This window comes from Xiphias gladius, chromosome 5, assembly GCF_016859285.1.
Source record: "Xiphias gladius isolate SHS-SW01 ecotype Sanya breed wild chromosome 5, ASM1685928v1, whole genome shotgun sequence".
Lineage (NCBI taxonomy): Eukaryota > Metazoa > Chordata > Actinopteri > Istiophoriformes > Xiphiidae > Xiphias > Xiphias gladius.
The window spans coordinates 3,552,648-3,571,840 of record NC_053404.1 but is presented as its reverse complement, the minus strand read 5'-3'; the positions used below and the strand labels follow the sequence as shown (position 1 = coordinate 3,571,840).

The following is a 19,193-nucleotide window of genomic DNA, read 5'->3' as shown; positions in this document are numbered from 1 at the left end:
ATCTGGGAAACCATGTTTGGGCATTAATATCTTGAAAAATATTATTCCTAGCCTCACCAAAATTTGTAGGATAGAAAACAAACATGTTTTCAGTATGACTGAACTATTAAAAGTTTCTACTGCATGCCTTATCATTTTCTATAAGGCTCTAGATTTGGAAAGAAGTGCAAAAGTCTCAAACAACAGTGATACTGAGGGTAACCCATTTTTTTGCACCCATATGATATTAATCACTATTTTTTAGTCATACACAATCTTTTATCATTTTTTTGCCAGTATTTGAGGTGTTTACCACTAATGGACATGAAGATATTAAGAATAAAACAAGCCGTGGTAGCAGTCATTTTCATAGGACCAAAAGGGTATGTGGGGTAGCTCGTAGGAACATGAAAATGAATGTGGAAATAGTTTAATGTATGGTCATTTAGTGTACAAAGTGCCAATATCCTTCCATGTTTCCTGCATAGATAAATACACATAGTTAAAGGCAATGCTTTACTTGTAAAAAAAAAAAAAGCGTTCATAATGAAGAAATAGGGTCTTCCCTTATTATCTCTACTTATGTGTTACCCAGCCTCTTAAACATTTATTGGAGTAAAGAAATACATGTTTTCTGTGGGTTCATTTGACTATAGGTCAATAATGCAAGCTACATTCTTTACTATCAGGGCCTCATTATAGAAAAACACTAACTCTGATAGATGCTATATTTTATGGAGTGATTAAATACTATATATATTCTAGATTTTAAAAAAAAAGAATAAGATACTCAACAAATTCACATAACTTTACTGAAAATTATATGCAATGTAGCAAATTATGTACTAGAAAGTACATGTGATGAAAACGATTATCCACATATAACCTGAACACCAGGACTGAATTGGGTACATTCTTGGTGTTTTCTTGATAACATGTAAGGGCATATACTGATGATTTCACTGTGTGGACATGTTTCAACATGCGTATCAGTACAATTTCCATATAAAGTTTTGTAACACGCACACTGTAAAATTACACATGTAGAAAAAACAGCCAACCTTTTATGTGGAAACACCTTTAGATACTCCCACTGGAGCTCAAAGGGGCCATTTAGGATATGCCTTAATGTTTTATCAAAATATTTCACCTCTTCTCAATATCCAGGACCTTACACAGTTCAAATCTCAAATGCCCTCTATTCCAATGAACATAATGAAAACATCTTTATCCTTTATCTCTTACATTTCCTATGACACAGGAATTCAATAATCATGGAGATACTGAAGAACAAAATGTAAACCTGAAATGGATATTTTTTTGCCATAAGTTGAAATATCTCTCAAACCTGTGTCTAGTTTTGTAATGAAAAATGGAAGGACAATGGCACTTTGTACCCTTAATAACCATACATCATGTATATTTTAATGTTCCTTCTAGCTAACCCATATCCCATTTAGGTCCTATGTAAATGACCAAAATATATTACCACACCTTGTTTTATTCATAATATATTCATTTCCATTGGTGAAGGGGCTTCAAAATAAATAAAGAATTGTATTTGCAGAAGAAAAAAAAAAAGACTGATATATTAGTGCAAAACTGTGGGTTTGTAGTACCCCTCAATATCACTCTTCTTTTGGATTTATGCACATTTTTCCAAATCTAGGGCATGCATTACAGGCTTTTAATGGTTTTGGAATGCAGAAAACATGTTTGTCTTCCATCTTACCAATTTTGGTGAGGCTAGGAACAATACTTGTCAAAATATTATTGCCCAAACATGGCATCCCAGATAAGGCGTTTTTGAGGCCATAAAAATTAAATAATATCACGGGAAAAATATGAAAACATAGGATTTGAACAGAAATATTTAAAGGCCATGGTATTTGGGAGCCATTCATGTTATAGACAAAGTCCGAACAAAATCTGAGATGGTGCTGCAACAACCTTAACTGATTTGACACGGAATGACCCAAATGAACCATGCATATCTTTTCAAATTATCATTTTGTGCTAGTCTATCCAGTATATGTTTAGATGTTTCACAAGATAAGTTAAAGCTTTGACCCGCTGGTGGCACTACAGGAAAGACTGGGGGATTATCATTAAATTCATTCTCTATGCACCATGCACTATGTATGTTTTTAAGAATTGCATGGCAGTCCACCCAATAGTTGTTGCGATATTTCATTCTAGACCAAAGTGGTGGACTGACTGACCAACACGCCGACTGACACTGCCATGGGTAAAAACCAAAACACAGACCTGTGGCATATTTGGGCACAATCTTTATTTAAAGCAGCCATCAAACAAAGACATGAAACCTAACAACTCACCATCTTATTTGCAGAGTCTGGGTTAGGGTAAGAGTACTAAAAAGCGAGATGAACATACTTACTGTAAAAGTCAGTTCAACAAGCCTCTAAAAGCAAGACAAACCTCTCAGTCATCATGCTGATTTGACATTTGAGTTTCTAAAGAAAAATGAAGGCAAAAACTGGACAGATGGAGAGGAAGGAATACACACAAAGACCCAGAGATGAGGACAGGGCTCTGATTCAGCTGGCCAATGAACAAAGGACACACCACGCAAAGAAGAGGCCACAGGGACACTGCCAGTCACATGGAAGAGGGAAGAGTTGGACATAAAGGACAAGGCAGATTTTTCATTAGATGCTTTTTAGTGGAGGGAAGCCTATGAAACCTATGGGCTACAGAATTCTTAGAGTAACTGGCATGTACTCATTGTGATTAGGATCAAACAATCATTTCCACTTTGGTTTTGAGCTTCAAGGCAAACGGCACCATCTAGTGTTGGCAACATGGAACAAACACAATGTTCACTCTGGCCTCTGGTGTTTTAAGTCTTGAGCCGTAACACCACCTCATTCTTCAGAGACATCCCACCAACTGATTTGTTAAACGCTGTGTTAAAGGTAAACCCTAAAACTGATTTATGATTTCACCAGCTGGTTGTGAAAGCAGCTCTGGGCATGAGGCCCAGTTTTGAGACTCTTCAGCGGGGCTTTGTACTTTAATTGAGCATTGAAAACGACGCGATTCAGCCACTTCAGAGCTAATTAGCAGAGGAGAAACATTGGTTTTTCATCAAGCAGCAGAGAAAAGTCAGAGCAAATGTGATTTCAATTTAGCCCCCTGTCAGGCAAGAGCTGAATGTTGATTGCTAACATGTCCCAACCACACTGAACTGTCAGCAAAACATAGAAAACTGAGGGCAAAATAACTCGCCTCCTGTTTTTCCATAAACAGTTGCAGATAGACCACAACAATGTCCTGAGATACAGAAAAACTAGAAATATGTGTACTATTAAACCCAATCCTCTCCTTCAGTGCCTCCCTTGGTGGTTGTCAAGACGTGCGAGCACAACTCACACTCAGCAGGTTTGGATAAAGGAATATTCTGTATATGCAGAGCAGTCACAAGAATAAAGATGGGCATGGACCGGTCCTGAGACTGCAAGGCAGACCAGACCAGACTGGGCCTGTTCAGCCCTCTAATCATTAAGCAGCATGGGACACCATTCACACGGAGCACTGAGCATGAAACGCCAGCGGCAATTAAACTGAGACACAATAAAAGTCTGTTTAAAGTGCTGTGAAAAGAACAGATGGGAAAACAGAAGAACAACACGAGAACAGTTTGAAGAGAGACAGCGTAAGAAACAATTGCTTATTTAAAAAAAAAAAAACTGTCATCATTACCACTGTGTCTTACACGATTGATAGCAGGAGTAGACTGACTGAAGTACAAAAGGACAGTCGTGCTCAAAAAGTAGGCTTTAGGTTGCATGTGTTTTAGGATGAACAAATGTTGATGCTATTGAAGAAAAAGGGGTTGAATTTGTCATACGCATGCAGAAGCATACATCAAACACTCAAGCATGCAGAAGAGGGAGCAATGTTTAAATTCTAATGAAAAGCTTAGTGTGCGTGAGATAATTAAAAAGAAAAAATGAACCTGTCTTTGACCCATGTAAGTCTTCATCAGGGTTAAAAGCAGGAGAAAATACGTTTGTTTGACCTTTTTTACAGTCATTTAGCAGAGGGTGTTTCTTAACTGAGGAGTTGGGACAACAGGTGGATGATGATAATTACATGCCATTCATAAAATACTTTGCCCAATAACAAACCAAAACAACTAATAGAAAAGTCTTTTCACATTTGCAACATTTCAGGCTAAAAGCCATCCCACAGTGGATTGGAAATTTCCATTGCAAAAATGCAGAAAATATATGTGCATAAATTCTGTACACGAACAACACACACCAACTAGAGACACAAAACTGCACACTGTGCGTTCTATTTTGTTTTCATTATGCCCATATGGTCAGTAATACATTCTCCGAGCTTTAGCACCATTCATATGTTGCTTTTCATGCTTCTTAACAAAAGAAAAATAAGGTGTCAACTTAAAAAAATCATGGCAAGGCCACAAGAGGTTTGTGAGTGTCACTGACTTGCAGCGTGTTTTAGGTAGGACTTAATATTTTTTGTATATGAGAGAAAAAGGCTCTTTCCCCATTCGTATCATTCACCTTTATGTGACGGCTTTTGTTGTTACGGCTCCCTCAGCCCATGGTGATAAAATGCGGGCTTAGTTGAGAAACAATGCTGAACTCATGACTTCATGCCTTGATCTTGTACCTTCATTAAGTGGACACTAATTTCACAAGTCAAATGCTCATTTCCAACAAAAAACTTTATAAAAAAAATGACACAAATCTAATGTTGTTTTCCATGGCATTAAATTATGAATATGGTTTGTAAGAAGCAATTAGAAAAAGCATCTAACTACTTGTTTGGTTTAGCACTGATATCTCACATGTAAATTCAGACCTTGGTTTGGAAATACCTTAGGAGAGAAAAAAAAACTTTTAGCACACTAGTAGTTTACAGAAAATCACATGCACACTGTATGGTGTTTCAGAACCTCAAATTTGTGAGGTTTCAATCATGAATTTCTCGCTATAAAAAGTGAAACAGGCAACCTTTTTCAATTATCAATTGGCACACAAAGCATCGTCCAAAAATTTCAAACCTCACCTTGACTTTCCCACTCTTTCACTCCCATTAGTACCCCAACAAAGTTGATTCAACCAAGCTGTACTCTCTCAAACTGCATGGTAAGCGTCCAGACATTTCGAGTGGTTTTTTCAAAGCTGCTCTTTTTTGCTAAATACTCTACAAACTCCTCTTTGCAACTTTGATGCAGCGCACATCAGGACCACACACAAGACAAGACGTCAGGGGAAAAGTTTCCCCGAGAGCATGTTTTAGTACAGCACACAACACAAGATTTCAAGGTGCTATTCAGTGGCCACAAATAGAAATTATAAGAGCAGATAAGAGCTTCAAATAGGGCAGAGGAAAAGGTCAGTGGGTGATAGAAAGAAGAAAAAAATATGACAGGTAGAAGACGATTCATGCATTTGATAAAAGCTCAACACAAGGTATCAAGAATGAAGAGAGAGAAAGATAGGACAATAAAAGGTGTAATTTTCCCCAAACTGAAGCTGCACTTATATGCTAAGACCCTTATCTTGACAGCACCCATTGATGACAGCTCCAGCCTCTCTGCTCCATCCATCCCATTTCACCTCTACCATCCTACCCAGCCATGACCTACATGTCTACTCTATGCCAGCAAAATTGCTGTTACACAAACCAGACCCCCTTTTCCACCAAAGCATATCGCCCAGGCTCCCGGCAGATAAATAGGCTTTCAAAGCACATTAATGAGCAGATATGTCCAGCAATGAGAGCAATCATACAGCCAAGGTTTGATAAAATTGGGGCAGAGGATGAGGAACAGTGGAGAGTACCTTTCATAGCTCCTCTGATTCCGGTTGTTATTTGTAGAACAGATTATCTCCAGAAAAACTTTGTATCCACAGTCAGAACACTTGACAAACAGCAAGAGGAAATGAAGAGATAGCATGGACATAGTAGAGAAGGAGGCGAACAGAAAGAGTGAGACTGCCAGAGGGTAGGACTGGAAGGACTATCGGGGTCACATGATCAGACTGGAAGCGACTGGTGGCTCACAAAACCACAGGGTGGGTTTGGCAGTGACACCAGCATTGGCCCGTTTAGGCAACAGCAGGCGCAGTTAGAATGTCAGCCTGGCATCTGGGAGTGGGTCACCAGGACTGCAGCCAAGATACATACACCTGGAGTGTGTCTGACAGAACTAATGGACATTATGACAGCAATGAATAGAAATGGCAGTCTGTCCTAATGAGCTCCAACAAAGAATGAGAATGATGGGGTGGGAGAGGGTAGGACTGAGTCACCCAGCAGAGATAGGAATGGGAGGCATCCCTTTTTATTTCTTCCAGCCGCCCTAATGAGTCAAACAGAGGGACAGTAAACCAGAAAAAAGCAACAGCTCAGAGGCAGAGGGAACCACTTTCCCAACGGCCGTAACCGACAAACACAGAAACAAACATGATTCCAGTTCCTACAGGAGATAAGTAGGTGTGCCTACATCACTCCCTCTGACAGTTTGAGAGGCAGTCTTAATCTCCAGGTCAGAGGTTACGTAGACTGATTTGGATCTGTGCTATACTACATTGCTATAGTGCTATACTGAAACCAAGGCGGACATATTATTTTGAAGTCCAATGGACTCATGATATAATTTCTTTAAAAATGTCCGCATGTCAATCAGTATGAAAATATGAAACTCAGTACTGATACTAAAATGTGTATATGAAAGCTGATAATAGCATGCATTTTACACCATTAATCAATATCTTGAAAGCTGAATCTCTGTACAAACATTCCAAGGTTTTATCACTGTGGGAAAACCCATAAAAGTGCCTTTAGACAAGAAGGGACACTAAAGCTCTCTGCTGAAACTAGCACTAATTAAAGGTTGTTGCTCCTCAAGCCAGCACGACCCAATGCAGCTAATTAAAATTTGGAGAAAATCTGCATTAAATTCAGGAGTAATTTACTGAGACACATTAAAGCTGCATTTGCTAATTCTTGGCCACTTTGGCGTAGCAGAACAAACCAAAAACCCCTAATCTGACATATTATCCCCCATGAAGTGCAGATGAACTGGGATGTACGTAGAAGTAAACAACCTGCCTTGGCTGTGGTGGAATCTCACTCACTAAATTTGGGTAATATGTAATTTAATGTCGATTTTACCTTGTAAAGATCCTGTAGAGCATATTACATGTTAAAAAGGATAGTCATTTAAATGCCATAAAAAATAAAGTTTATTATCTAAAAAACTAAACAAAAGTTTTCAGTGGAATTTGGTCCATTTTCAATAGATGGCTAGATGTTTTCTGGGCTTTGCTGTTATCAGCTGCTCCAACAGTCATCTTATGCTAGTATATAAAGCAATTGCTTGCTTCTGCTGAAAACAGGGAGAGCCCATAAACTCTAAAAGCCTTAAATCTTGAGGGGAACTGCAGAGCGGGGTGATATTTCCCCATGACTTACTATAAACAACACATAGTCATTTGATGCAATGTTAATATAAAATTATTGATTGGTGTCCATAAAAATAATGTATCAAGAAAAAGAAAAAAAGAAAAAAAAGGACTCCAAGCTGTACAGACACTTTACGTAGATGAGGTCAGGAAGGAACCTCCCATATAGTGGAAGGAGAACAATCACAGGCTGATATCTGATACTTAAATGGCCAATACTGAGCACGTGTAGCTGCAAACAAGCCAAAATGAATCAAACTGTTTAGAGCATTTCAGACAAGTGTTTATTGTGAAGGAAAACACAGAAACAGACCAGTTTATTGCCTCAATCAGACTAAGCTGACCTACGGGCTAATTGGACAGAGACCCGGTAAGCCAGTCTGTAACAAAATGAGTAAACATGGCAGGACTAAGCGAAAAAGGGCCAAACTTAGTACACGTTTTAAAAATCAATACACTTTTACATACAATACTGTGTTTTTTTTGGCTAGGTGAGTAACTTGATTTATAGAGCCCTTTTTATAGGCTTTAGGCACTGTAGCCTAATCAGGTTTTGATATGGGTCCCTGTGGCAGGAAACGCTTTAATTTTATTAGATTAATCATTGATAAATTGGTATCACGGAAGTAATGAGAAGTATTCAGCAGCTCTGTGATTGTGCATCAATGTTATTTCACACAAGTACATGCAGAAACATGTGTGCACACCCCCGCACATGCAATTCTACCATCCCAGGCATCCTGTTCAAATGCTTTCCTATAAAAGGCAAGCTGTTTGCTCCAGCATGGCATTAGACCAGGGACAATGATGAGCAGCACCAGGTGCAGGTGTGTGTTCACATACGTCTGTCACCTCAACAGTTAGCCAGTCAGACTTTAGCACTTCATGATGACTCGTCTTCAAGTCATCACCCACCTCTGATCTGTGCTAACTGGCTAGACACGAAGGGGGATGAACAGCACCTGAACCACCTGATAACATCCAACATCATGACCTCACACACTCAGCTACGTCAGGGTCTCTTGTTTCAATGAGACATGGGTCAAACATATTTTTATTGGATGATTAAACCCATTTGGAGTACCAGATGGTTGGAGTTTCCCTTCCCAGCAGAGGACTAATAGCATCAGTCTGTCAATCAGACATGACTGAACCAAATTTCAAATATCTGAACTGAAACAATTGGCACAATCTATCTGCAACCTCTGTTTGATTCAGTCCTGCTGTCATTGTCATTGTCCTGTTTCAGCATGAGTCATGTATATCTCTTTTTGATAGCAACAAACTTCATCAGTACAGAGCAGGTTCTAGTAAAACACACTCCAGTGTTAGACTGATGGGTAAATGGGAACAATGTGGGCGGAATTGTTGATGGAGTGTTTATTTGTGTTGGAGTTGTGTCAGTGTATGTATGGAGCCTAGAGGCATAAGGGGGTTGAGGAGTATAATTACAGCGGGAAGCTGTAAGAAATTTGTCGGTATCTGATACTCTGCTAGAAATGTGCATGGAGTTGGGCTGGATTTAAGAGACAATTTCACATTTTATTTTTGTAGTTCTGGCCCTCATTTGATTGGTTATGAGAACATGTACTAACTCAATGAGATCCAACAGTGTTTGGTTTTAGATGGGGGGAGGGGGACACAATGAAGTCAAACAAAACCTAAGTGAATGGCTTTTCTTACATATATTTACAGTTATACAGTTCAAGACTATATTATAATTATGAAGAAACTGGTTAAGTTATTGTATTTTACTGCACCATCCCTACTTAAAATCAAATTTTGTATTATTGCTATATCACTGTATATATTGCTATGTTTTTGCATAATTACTAAAAAAGGAGTCAATAAAACTCAGGCCAACAGAGTCCTGGAAAGAAGTATAATCAGGCAAAATAAGTAAAATCACCTGTGTGGGTTTAGCATGTGAGCAGGGCCTCTAACCCAACTCTTCTTTCTTTCAAGAATGCCAACAGTGTTATTGTTGGATAATCAGCTGAGCACAAAACAGCTGTGAAAAACATTGATAATGGATCTGATGTAACTTCTTGGTGTGAGAATGTCAGTTAGTGTAGTAGGAATAAACATGTTTATAGGTGGATCAAAGTCCATTAGGGTCTCTGCTAAAGCATTCAGTGCACTCTGCCACTCACACAATGACACAGTTAGGCCACTCAAGCCTGTGTCTAAGTTTGTGTGCGTGTGTGTGCGCGCGCGCACTTGGCAACGCGCTACCGATTGTGTCAACACAACAGCAGCTGAGGTCTAATCTTTCCAACATCTCAAAAGACATAGAACACAAACAGTGGAAAGTTTGTCCATCATTGCCAGTAGTAATATTAGAAAATTGCGTTATCAATGTGAAGTGCCCACATTACTTTTTCTGTTTTGGAATTACCTACAAAAGATAATACATTTAATAATTCAATGTACCTATGCTGAAGCTCATACCACACTATCCACACAGTCAGCAGCAGAATGAGAAACTGCATTGTAAATTTGAACTGGCTACTGGGATCTACATCGCCCTGGTATCAATGGAGACAAGAAAGAAGGTCAGTTCTGAAGAGGGAGGGGTTGTTTGTGTGTGCTAAGCTCCCCTCAGAACAAAGCTACTTTCTGGAGGAACTGGTCCAGGTCCTCCAGGTTGTTAAAACAGGGGATTTATGGGGAGATATTGATATATGACTATAATGTTGTGATGCCACCTAATCATTAAAGATATACAGTATTTTGATATTTTACGTACTCTTTTTTTGCTTTCTTGCCAAGAGTTAGATGACAAAAATGATTCCACTCTCATGTCTATGTTCACCGGGGAGCTAGAGCTGGGAGTTGATTATCTTAGCTTAGCTAAGCTTAGCATAAAGACTGGAAGCAGGTTGAAACAGCTAGCCTGGCTCTGCTTAAAGCTTTGTGGTTTAACTGTTAGTTACATGCTGGAAGTACTTTTCTCTGGTTGCAGTGACTTCCTGGAGTCTCTGTTGGTTGCCTGGCATCCTCACGTTGACAACAAGCATCCCTGTATTTCCCAACTTGAGGTTTTTATAGTTTTGGTTTTGTATAAATGTGTTTTCTGTAGGTGTATTTTAGGACTTTGGACAAAAGCAGGCTAGTTGTTGCCCCCAATTTTCCCTGTTTCTGGCTTAGCTAAGCCAACTGACTTTTGTCTCTTGTTTTTTCCAAAGCACATTTACTCAAATAGTACTTACTTTAATTTTGAAGTACTCGTACTTTACTTGAGAATTTTCATTTCCATGCTACTTTATAGTTTATACTCCACTAAATTTCAAAGGAAAATACTATACTGGTCACTCTACATTTATCTGACAGCTATAGTCACTAGTTACCTTTCATATTAAGATTTTACATAAAAAAACAAAGGTTTGTAAAACAAACAATTTAAGATAAAACCAGTGGTTCACAACCTTTTTTGCTTATGACCCTTTACAAAAAAACAGTAGTGTATGCTCGGGGAAACCTGTCATGTTTCAAGTGGCAATAGATATGTTTTAAGATCACAGATGTAAAAGAATCCAAAATTTTACCAAAATGCAAAGAAATTACTAAAAAGATCACTAAATATTAGTGAGGAGTCCACAAATGAAAACAAATTTGTGTATCACAACTTTATTTCTTCTTGCCTTCTGTCCCATTAATCATCTCACAAATCCTCAGATGTATCTTGCACCCTTTGGACCTTTTGTATCCCTTTTATGATCTGAGCTTCTAATCATTATATTGTAAAAATAAATAACCTCTACTAATAATACTAAAACAAGAATAGAGACATAATGTAAATATTTTTAAAAGTAACAGTACCAAAAACAACAAACCGTAGGTAAGAAAGTAACTCCAAAACTACTTCAAAATAACTAATGTATAATCAAAAACTATAATGTCTGTAACCACAAAAGACACACGTGCACACACACACAAAGCTGTTACCATTGTGAAAGGGGAGAGTTTGGCTTTTTTGGCACAGCCAGGGTATGTTGTTGAATCACATCATCATAGATACACATGATGTCACTCACAAATGACAAACAGCCGATTAGTGAATCAGCAAAAGAGAGAAACATCTTTTAAACGCTAGCTCATCTCTGGATGACCCCAGGAAAGGAATGATATACATGTGTGTGTGCATGAAGAAATAGCTGCCCCTCCCCCCACCTCCCCTCCTACTGTGATCAATGGGCTATGCTGCTTAGTGACGTACAACATGTCCTCTTAGCTGCAGGTGATGGGTCCTTTTTTTCTGTGCCATAAAACTTTCAGACATTCTAAGAGAAGAATCTGTTTTTATGCGAGGAAAAAAAGGACTCAGCTGATGTACTTACAAGATGACCATTGAGACGGAAGTCCAGCTTTCTTCCTGCAGTGTCCAAGCTTCTGAACGCCACCTGGTCCTGAAAACAAATTTTCAAATTAGTCACCAGAGTGTATTAGGAATTTCTACTTAATCTTAAAGCTGTGTAGGAGTTGCCAGTTTCCTTTTCCCCTTCGACAGTGCAAGATATTAGGAAAATAAAAAGTGCAATTCACAGACACAAACACAAATTCACACCAGTCCACTGGTATCTCTTCTTTGAGGTATATGTCAACAAAACACTAATAACCTTTGACTGCATGGAGACAGGTGAAAAGTGTGACAGGTGATGGCAAGCAGCATACTTCCATATTCAGTAACAAATCTGCAAATATTGATGCACACCATATATACTGCTATAAAAAGCTCATTACATTCCAATTAAATCAACAAAACCATTACAGAAGCTATTAACATATCAAGTGGCTGTCAATTAATGTGCAACACTGGAGCATTGTCTTTGTGACCTACATCAGCCTATACCCAATAGACGCCACTGGACGTAAGGTCTGTGAACCCAGTAGCCCTCTAGCCCTGCAATCCATTAATGACTACGATATGTCTCAAATACAACAACAGCACCTCAGGAACTAGGGGAAAGCGATATGGCCGTATATACCATGACAAAAGATACATATTTCTGCCATACTGTTTATACCATAGTGGCTATCCCCTTTACCATTTCTGGGTGTACCAGCCATTGTAGATTTATTGGATTTTAGTATGATTTTTGGATCAGTGGAGTTTCTTGACTTGTAAAGTGTTTAATTCAGTGAATTACACAGACACAAGCATTTTGATTTTTGCATATAGTTTCAGAATTTTAAATGTGCAATATCATGATTTATAATAGAGATGAAACAATTTGTTGATTAAACAATAGGTCGATCTAGAGGAAAATAATTGGCAACAACAAGACTGGCACTCAGTAGAGCACATACCTCTGCCATGGTGAAAAATGCCCTCTCACACAATGTTAAGTAAAATTATTTTTTTTTTAAATTCCTGGATCCACCCCTTTAACCAGATGCAAACCGAAATTTACTGGGGTCTTCCCTGGACCATGCCCCATCCCTCCATCAAGTTTGGTATAAATTGGGTCAGTACTTTTTGCGTACTCCTGCCGACAAAAATAAACCAACAAACAGACACAGGTGAAAATATAACCTATTTAGCCGAGGTAATAACAGATTAAAGCCGTGGAGCCTATGGAGCCATTTTATTATGCGCCTCAAGTAATGTCAAAACATCGGTTGGGGCTGAAGACTACAAGTTTGAAAATGAAAAAAATCTAGGGGTGTGGAGTTAGAGAGAAGTGATCTTATCAAACCTCTGTTCCTCATCTCTGCTTGAGCGTAGCAGCTTGAGGATACATTAGCCAAAGCTAGCGTAACACACTCGAGTCTCCCACTGAACTGTCAGCAGTCGAGTTGCAATGAGGGTAATGAGGGTAGGCCTGTACTATATCACCTTCTTACTGTGGTAAGGAAGCACCAGGGGTGGCCGATCAGATTCCAGAGGGGGGTCTCTGCCACCCTGGACCACCCCTCTGCCCCCACCCCTGTGTTGATTAGAAAAAACAAGCAAATTAATGATGTCACCTTAAGCTTGAAGAAACTGTAATTACAATTTTTAACGTTTCTCTGTAATTTTATAGACCAACAACAAACTAAGAAAATAATCGACAGATTAATCTGAGATGAAAATAGCAGTAATTTGTAGCCCCGATATACAGTGTTGTGCAGAAATGTTAGGTCATTTAGATGTTTACATTTTTACTAATCAGTCAATACCATCTGGAAGGCGTCTTATAAATTCACTCTGCAGCACAACAATAAACCCAAACATACAGAGAACTGGTCAACAAGTTGTCCAACCTAAATGACCATATAGGTCATCCGTTCCTACCCTCTGATACGACCCATAGGGGCATTGCGCCCTTACCAGTGGCAGGAACTATGCTACAGATAAACTGTTTATTTAAAAAAAAAAAAAATTATATATATCACTGTTGAAAATAAATAGCTAACCTTCTTATAATGTGACAATGCTATGGTAAAGGTTTGGTTGGGTCTAGGCACAAAACCAACCTAGTTATGGTTAGGGAAAGATCATGGTTTGGGGTGAAATAAGTATAAGGTTAGAGGACCTCTGTTGTCACGGTTACAATAAAACAGTCCTGGTTAAAAGAAACAATGTAGACTATGGTATGGAAACAGAAAACAAACAGCTGACTCTTGTCCAATGTTTTGTAAGCCCATCCATCCAACCTGACCTTTTTCCTACGCCAACTTTGCGGCTCTTTAACAATGTCCCCTGACTTCTTCCTTCGCTCACATCATAACTACTACAGCCACTAAAGGCTTCGTCATTTGAATGTAAACATGGGGAATTGGCTGAAAAGACTAATGTTGTCTCATACAACTGCTAGAGGTCACTTAAAAATAAAACGTAGCTATGGGTTGTAATAAGCTGCTTTCACAAATGACCTATGGGTTTGTTTTTATAAGGGAAGAGAGTCTCAAATTGCTGCTGTTTTAGAGAAAAAGGGTCGACACAGCAAATAAAGATTTAAATCAGGGTTCTTCTGTTTACTGCACTTTGTATTAAGTTAACTGATGAATAAAAACTACTCATGGCATTATTTTTGAAAGGATCCTCACTTTACTTTTAGTGCCTAAAACGTCTACACAGTACTCTACATCAATATTGCAATATGAAATTTATTATATACGGTGATAAAATGATGTTATCCATATTGTCCAGTCCTTTTAGGAATGATATTAAGGTGGCAAAAAGCAAGACTTTTCACTCTGACAGAGGAAATGCCGTGATCTTGAAATTGGATAAAATCTTTACAAAGTATAAAGTAATAAATGGCCAGATATACTCAGTGACCAAGCATGCAGTTCAGCACTTAATTACTGTAATCTTTTTGTGTCAGTCGATACCAACATCCTTGCTGGCTTAGTTCCCCTTTGTTGTGAAAGTGTGACTTGAGCATTTGTTCCTTACAAGCCACCACTTCTTAATGAGACAGACTGGTTGGGGGAACTGTACTACAGATCCATAATCTTGTTGCAGTTCCTTCTACCTGCCCATAGAGGCTGATAAAAGGATTTAAATAACTTAAAACCCCCTCTTTAACGGTATTAGACTTTTCAAAGAAGAGAAACCAACAAGATTGTGAGATAAAGTGGAGGCTTTCTAACAAAGAACCTGCATCAGATCCAAGTCTAGACTGAATTTACACGGTACACACCTTAGATCACTGAGCCTAAAGGTGCTCTAAAATTAGCAGGTCTTTGGATCTTTATGAGAAGAACCAGGGGTAATCCAAAGCTTGTTTTCAAAAACTAGTGATGTGGAGCCTAATATGGGCGCAGATCTAAATGACACACAGCCAATTAAAAGCATGCTGTTCCAGCCAAGTGGGCTTTATATGTTCATGATTTTTATGTGCTGTTTGTTCTCAAGTTCCAGATCGCAGAAACACCAAAATGCAAAAAACATCTACTCTTAAATCCTTTGGATGGGCAATTTAGGGAATTTTACTTTTGGTTTTTCAACCAATACTGTGTGTAAGCACATATCAACTCTGACCCACATTTTTTTTATGAGTAGTTATGAGTTTTTGGGAGATTGATTTACTGGAACAAAAGAGGTGGGGTTGTATTGAGGATTATAGACCTATAAATCATTGCTGTTTTGCACGTTTTTCCTTTGGTGTCATGGCAACCATCCCACCCAAATCATACTTCAAACATACATCAGTTAATCATCAAACACAGATAGACAAAAAGCACAGAACTCATACAAAAACTCCATCTATGTAACAGGTGGAGCCTCGTTTCATCACCAGCACTGAGCCACGTCTCCAGCAGGAGAGATTCACTGAGCATCTGCTTCCAATAGCCTTCTCCCTTCCTCCTCCACTGAGGAGGTCTGTGGGAGGCAGCAGACCCACTGGGCCCATCTGAAGCCTGAACCCCAGCTCTCCGGACCGGGGCCCCCAAAACAATGATGTAACACCCCACTGACTTATATAACTAACCTCTGCTGGAAGTTTCTCACCCTGAAACACAGAAGGCAGAGACCCTGGAAACACTCACACCATATAAGTACGCTGGACTGTAATTCAGTGTGTCCACACGGACTTCAACTGCATTTGCATACACATACCATGGCACAGAAAATGGATCATATGTAAAGGTTGGTACACCCACATTTCAATAAAGACTTATTTTCACTATAACTAGTTCTGTCTTGCCTTTCAAATAAATTTTGGTTTAAAATACCCAGCAAGTACGGGAAGACTGAACAATCAACATCACCCTCATCAACAAACCGACTGAAAGCTCAGGTTATTAGCGTCTAGCTACATGTATATCCCCTGTTAAATCCACAAGCTCTCATCCGGGCTGCCTAATGATGATGTATTTAAAGCAAGACCATTTCCTAATGTGTCCTGAATGCTCTTAAATACTGTTACTATGCCCGTCAAGGTTTCTATTCTAGCACGGCATATATGATAAAACTGGCGGAATTAGTACTGAAATGACCATGTACCGACGACCATGGATATTGTTAGCTGAAGTGATGATTGTCGCTAGCAGATTTCATCAAATGTAGCTAGCTAGTGTAGTAGCTTTCTAGTGTACTAGTATTAGCATACTAGTGAGTGGCTTACTAGTTTTCCAGTAGGCTAATGATAATGCAGCTCTGGTTGTTTGAAAACTGTTTCTAGCTGACTTCTCCGTTTTGTTTAAATTTTGTAAATGTTTAAAAACATGATATAGTGCCAAAGGACTGAGGACAAAACTACATGTTCCTCACCAGCTGATGATTCATGTAGAGGACATAGAAATACCTTAAACCATTGTTGTTGTATAGAGCTGAGAAACGGGAGAAAGTATTTAGGGCGCCCCTGGATCTGTAAGTAAAAGTCCCATTCGTTTTTCCCATAGACAATGTTGACCCACAGTTGGAGTACTTCTGTGGCTTAGATCATGAAACTCTCCCGGTCCAATCATCAGTCCAAATGATGAACAGTTGCGTTAGACAAATATCAGGTTCTTTGGTAAAAAGTCAAAAAGGTGCAAGCTTGTGTAAATAAAATTTATAAAAAAAAAGTTAACTACAATTACCAAAGTACATCTCAGCAAGAGATGTCCAATTATTGAGCTTAAAATTCTGTCACAGTAGGGGGGAGCTAAATATTACACTATTGAGAAAACAAAAAAGTTTTCAGCTTAAATCAGTTAACTTTTAAATTCTCGCTCAGTTTTGATAGAATTTAGCAATTATGTAACACATTTTGTTAACAACTGCAATGACAAAGCGTTTTGAATTTCTTACTGTTTTCCCGTCCAAAGCAACGGCGCCCGAGGCTCATGGGTATTGTAGTATTTCGACCTGTCCACGGTGCCAAAATGACAAAACATGATTTGTCAGAAGCAAAGTTGAAATAATTAAAACTGGTGGCCATAAAATAAACCTATAGGAGTGGCAAATTACCAGGGTTGGGTGTTTCTGTGTTAAGTAATGTTAAGGATATCATTTAAAGAAAAATTTGAAATGGGAATACAGAATGGGGAAAAAAATGTTCTGGAACCACCCTGACCCTGAACTTCAACTTGGAAAACAAAATGTCTCCGTTTTCACCTCATCTGTGTCAAAGGCAGCAATATCACATTTAAGTAGGAACAAAAGCTACAGTATTAATGCATTTTATGACATTAATACTTTTGAGTGAGTCTTACTAAAAAAAACTGCTGAATTTTGATCGGATGTTGGGATTATTCAAACTAGACAACAGTATTCAAGTAGTGGAACGTGAACAAAGGGAAATGTTACCCGTTGATACCTGTAAGAATATCTGAACGTTGTTTATAAACATAGCAATATCCGCAGCAGATTGCATTATACGTGATCCAGTCTGGGAAAACAGTACAAGAAAAGGGGAATGGCTGCCGATTAGCTTCTTTATGCATTTCCAAGTGTGGAGAAAAAACACAGAAGTAGCCTTCCTAATTATCCACAGGTTATTTATTTTGGCTGATTATAAGCACCAGACTACCTGCCAAATAAGAAGGAAAGGGAAACGCTTGGACAGTGCACAGTCTGTGTGTGTGTGGGTGTGTGTTTGTATAAAGTCTGTGATCCTATTAGACTAAATATGCATTCACTCCCTTTTTCAGTTGTAGCATAGCCCATTCTGCACTGGCTGCAACAGATACACTGACCTAGCCTACTGTGCAAACTCGCAGTGCAACGATGTGTTTGCAAGTCATGGTAATATGCAGTGCACTTTAAAGATAAAGAAACACATAACCACAAAACATCCGTCGTGGCACTATGTTTGCTTTTTCTACGCCAAACACCGTATGGAAAACTACATTTTAAAGTTGCTTTGAGGGGATAACTTGCGTGCCAATCATAAAAGTCGAAATTTCGCTTCAATAAATGCTGCATGGTATGTGGGATATATGCCGAAATGAAGACAACATTGCGCTGAGAGATGCAAGAGCGTGTCAAATTCTGTCTTTGTGTACGAGCACATTCAATTACCAGATTTCTCAACGTAGTTTGGCACAGCGTTCTCGCCCTAACGTGGAGCGCACGCACCGAGGCAGACCAGTGTCCTCTCCTCACTGTTGAGGTATTGGATGTCATGTACCGTGTAACATAATACATATCTGGCGCCGAGAGTTCATAAAATAGTCTATTGTGGCCTTGGGCCTGGGTCTTTGGTTTAACGAGCAGTCTAAATGCAGACGCATTACTCCACCTTTCCTTTCATTTCCCTGGTTGGGGCGATGTGAGCCGGTGTGGACGGTGTCGCAGGATAGTCTCCACCTGTCGGAGGACGGGCTCACCTGGATGTGCGCCGCGACTAAAGGTTCACGCGACAAGCGGCACGCTATTTCTAAACATCCTAACGATTCCACATGAGACAAACCGTCCGCAAACGCCACCTGAAATCTGCAAAGCGAGGTCACGGGCGACACTGGCAACACGCCCTGCTGCGGGTTATCGCCTTGACGGACCGAAAACTTCTTTCAAAGGCTCTTCTTCTGCGGTTGTACGCAGAACCCACCAGGCTGACAAAATGTTTTAAGTCCCTCGCACGTTAGAAGACAACGGGGGCTGGAGTTTCCAGTGCACAGACGCTCAGTCAGATTCACTTACCGGTGCCGTGCCGGAGGGAACAATGGCTGTGGAAAGACCACTGAAAACAAACTCTTGTTGGGTCCCGCGGGTACACACGAGCACGACCGGTCGGCTGTCACCCACACACCCATACCCCCCCACGCACACACACAGATCCGCCGATGCCGGCTGTAAACTTTTTCACTCCTGTTAAGTTAACC

The 19,193-nt window shown here is 39.4% G+C and overlaps 1 long non-coding RNA gene across 1 annotated transcript in view; it reads right to left on the bottom strand.

Moving 5' to 3' along the window:
* LOC120790107 overlaps positions 1-19,193 on the bottom strand; it is a 40,003-nt gene extending 20,810 nt beyond the window's left edge. Inside the window, exons 1-2 of the long non-coding RNA XR_005707497.1 lie at positions 19,012-19,193; positions 11,792-11,860 (exon numbers count right to left, since the gene is read on the bottom strand). This is a non-coding gene — a long non-coding RNA (uncharacterized LOC120790107). The remainder of the gene's footprint in view (positions 1-11,791; positions 11,861-19,011) is intronic.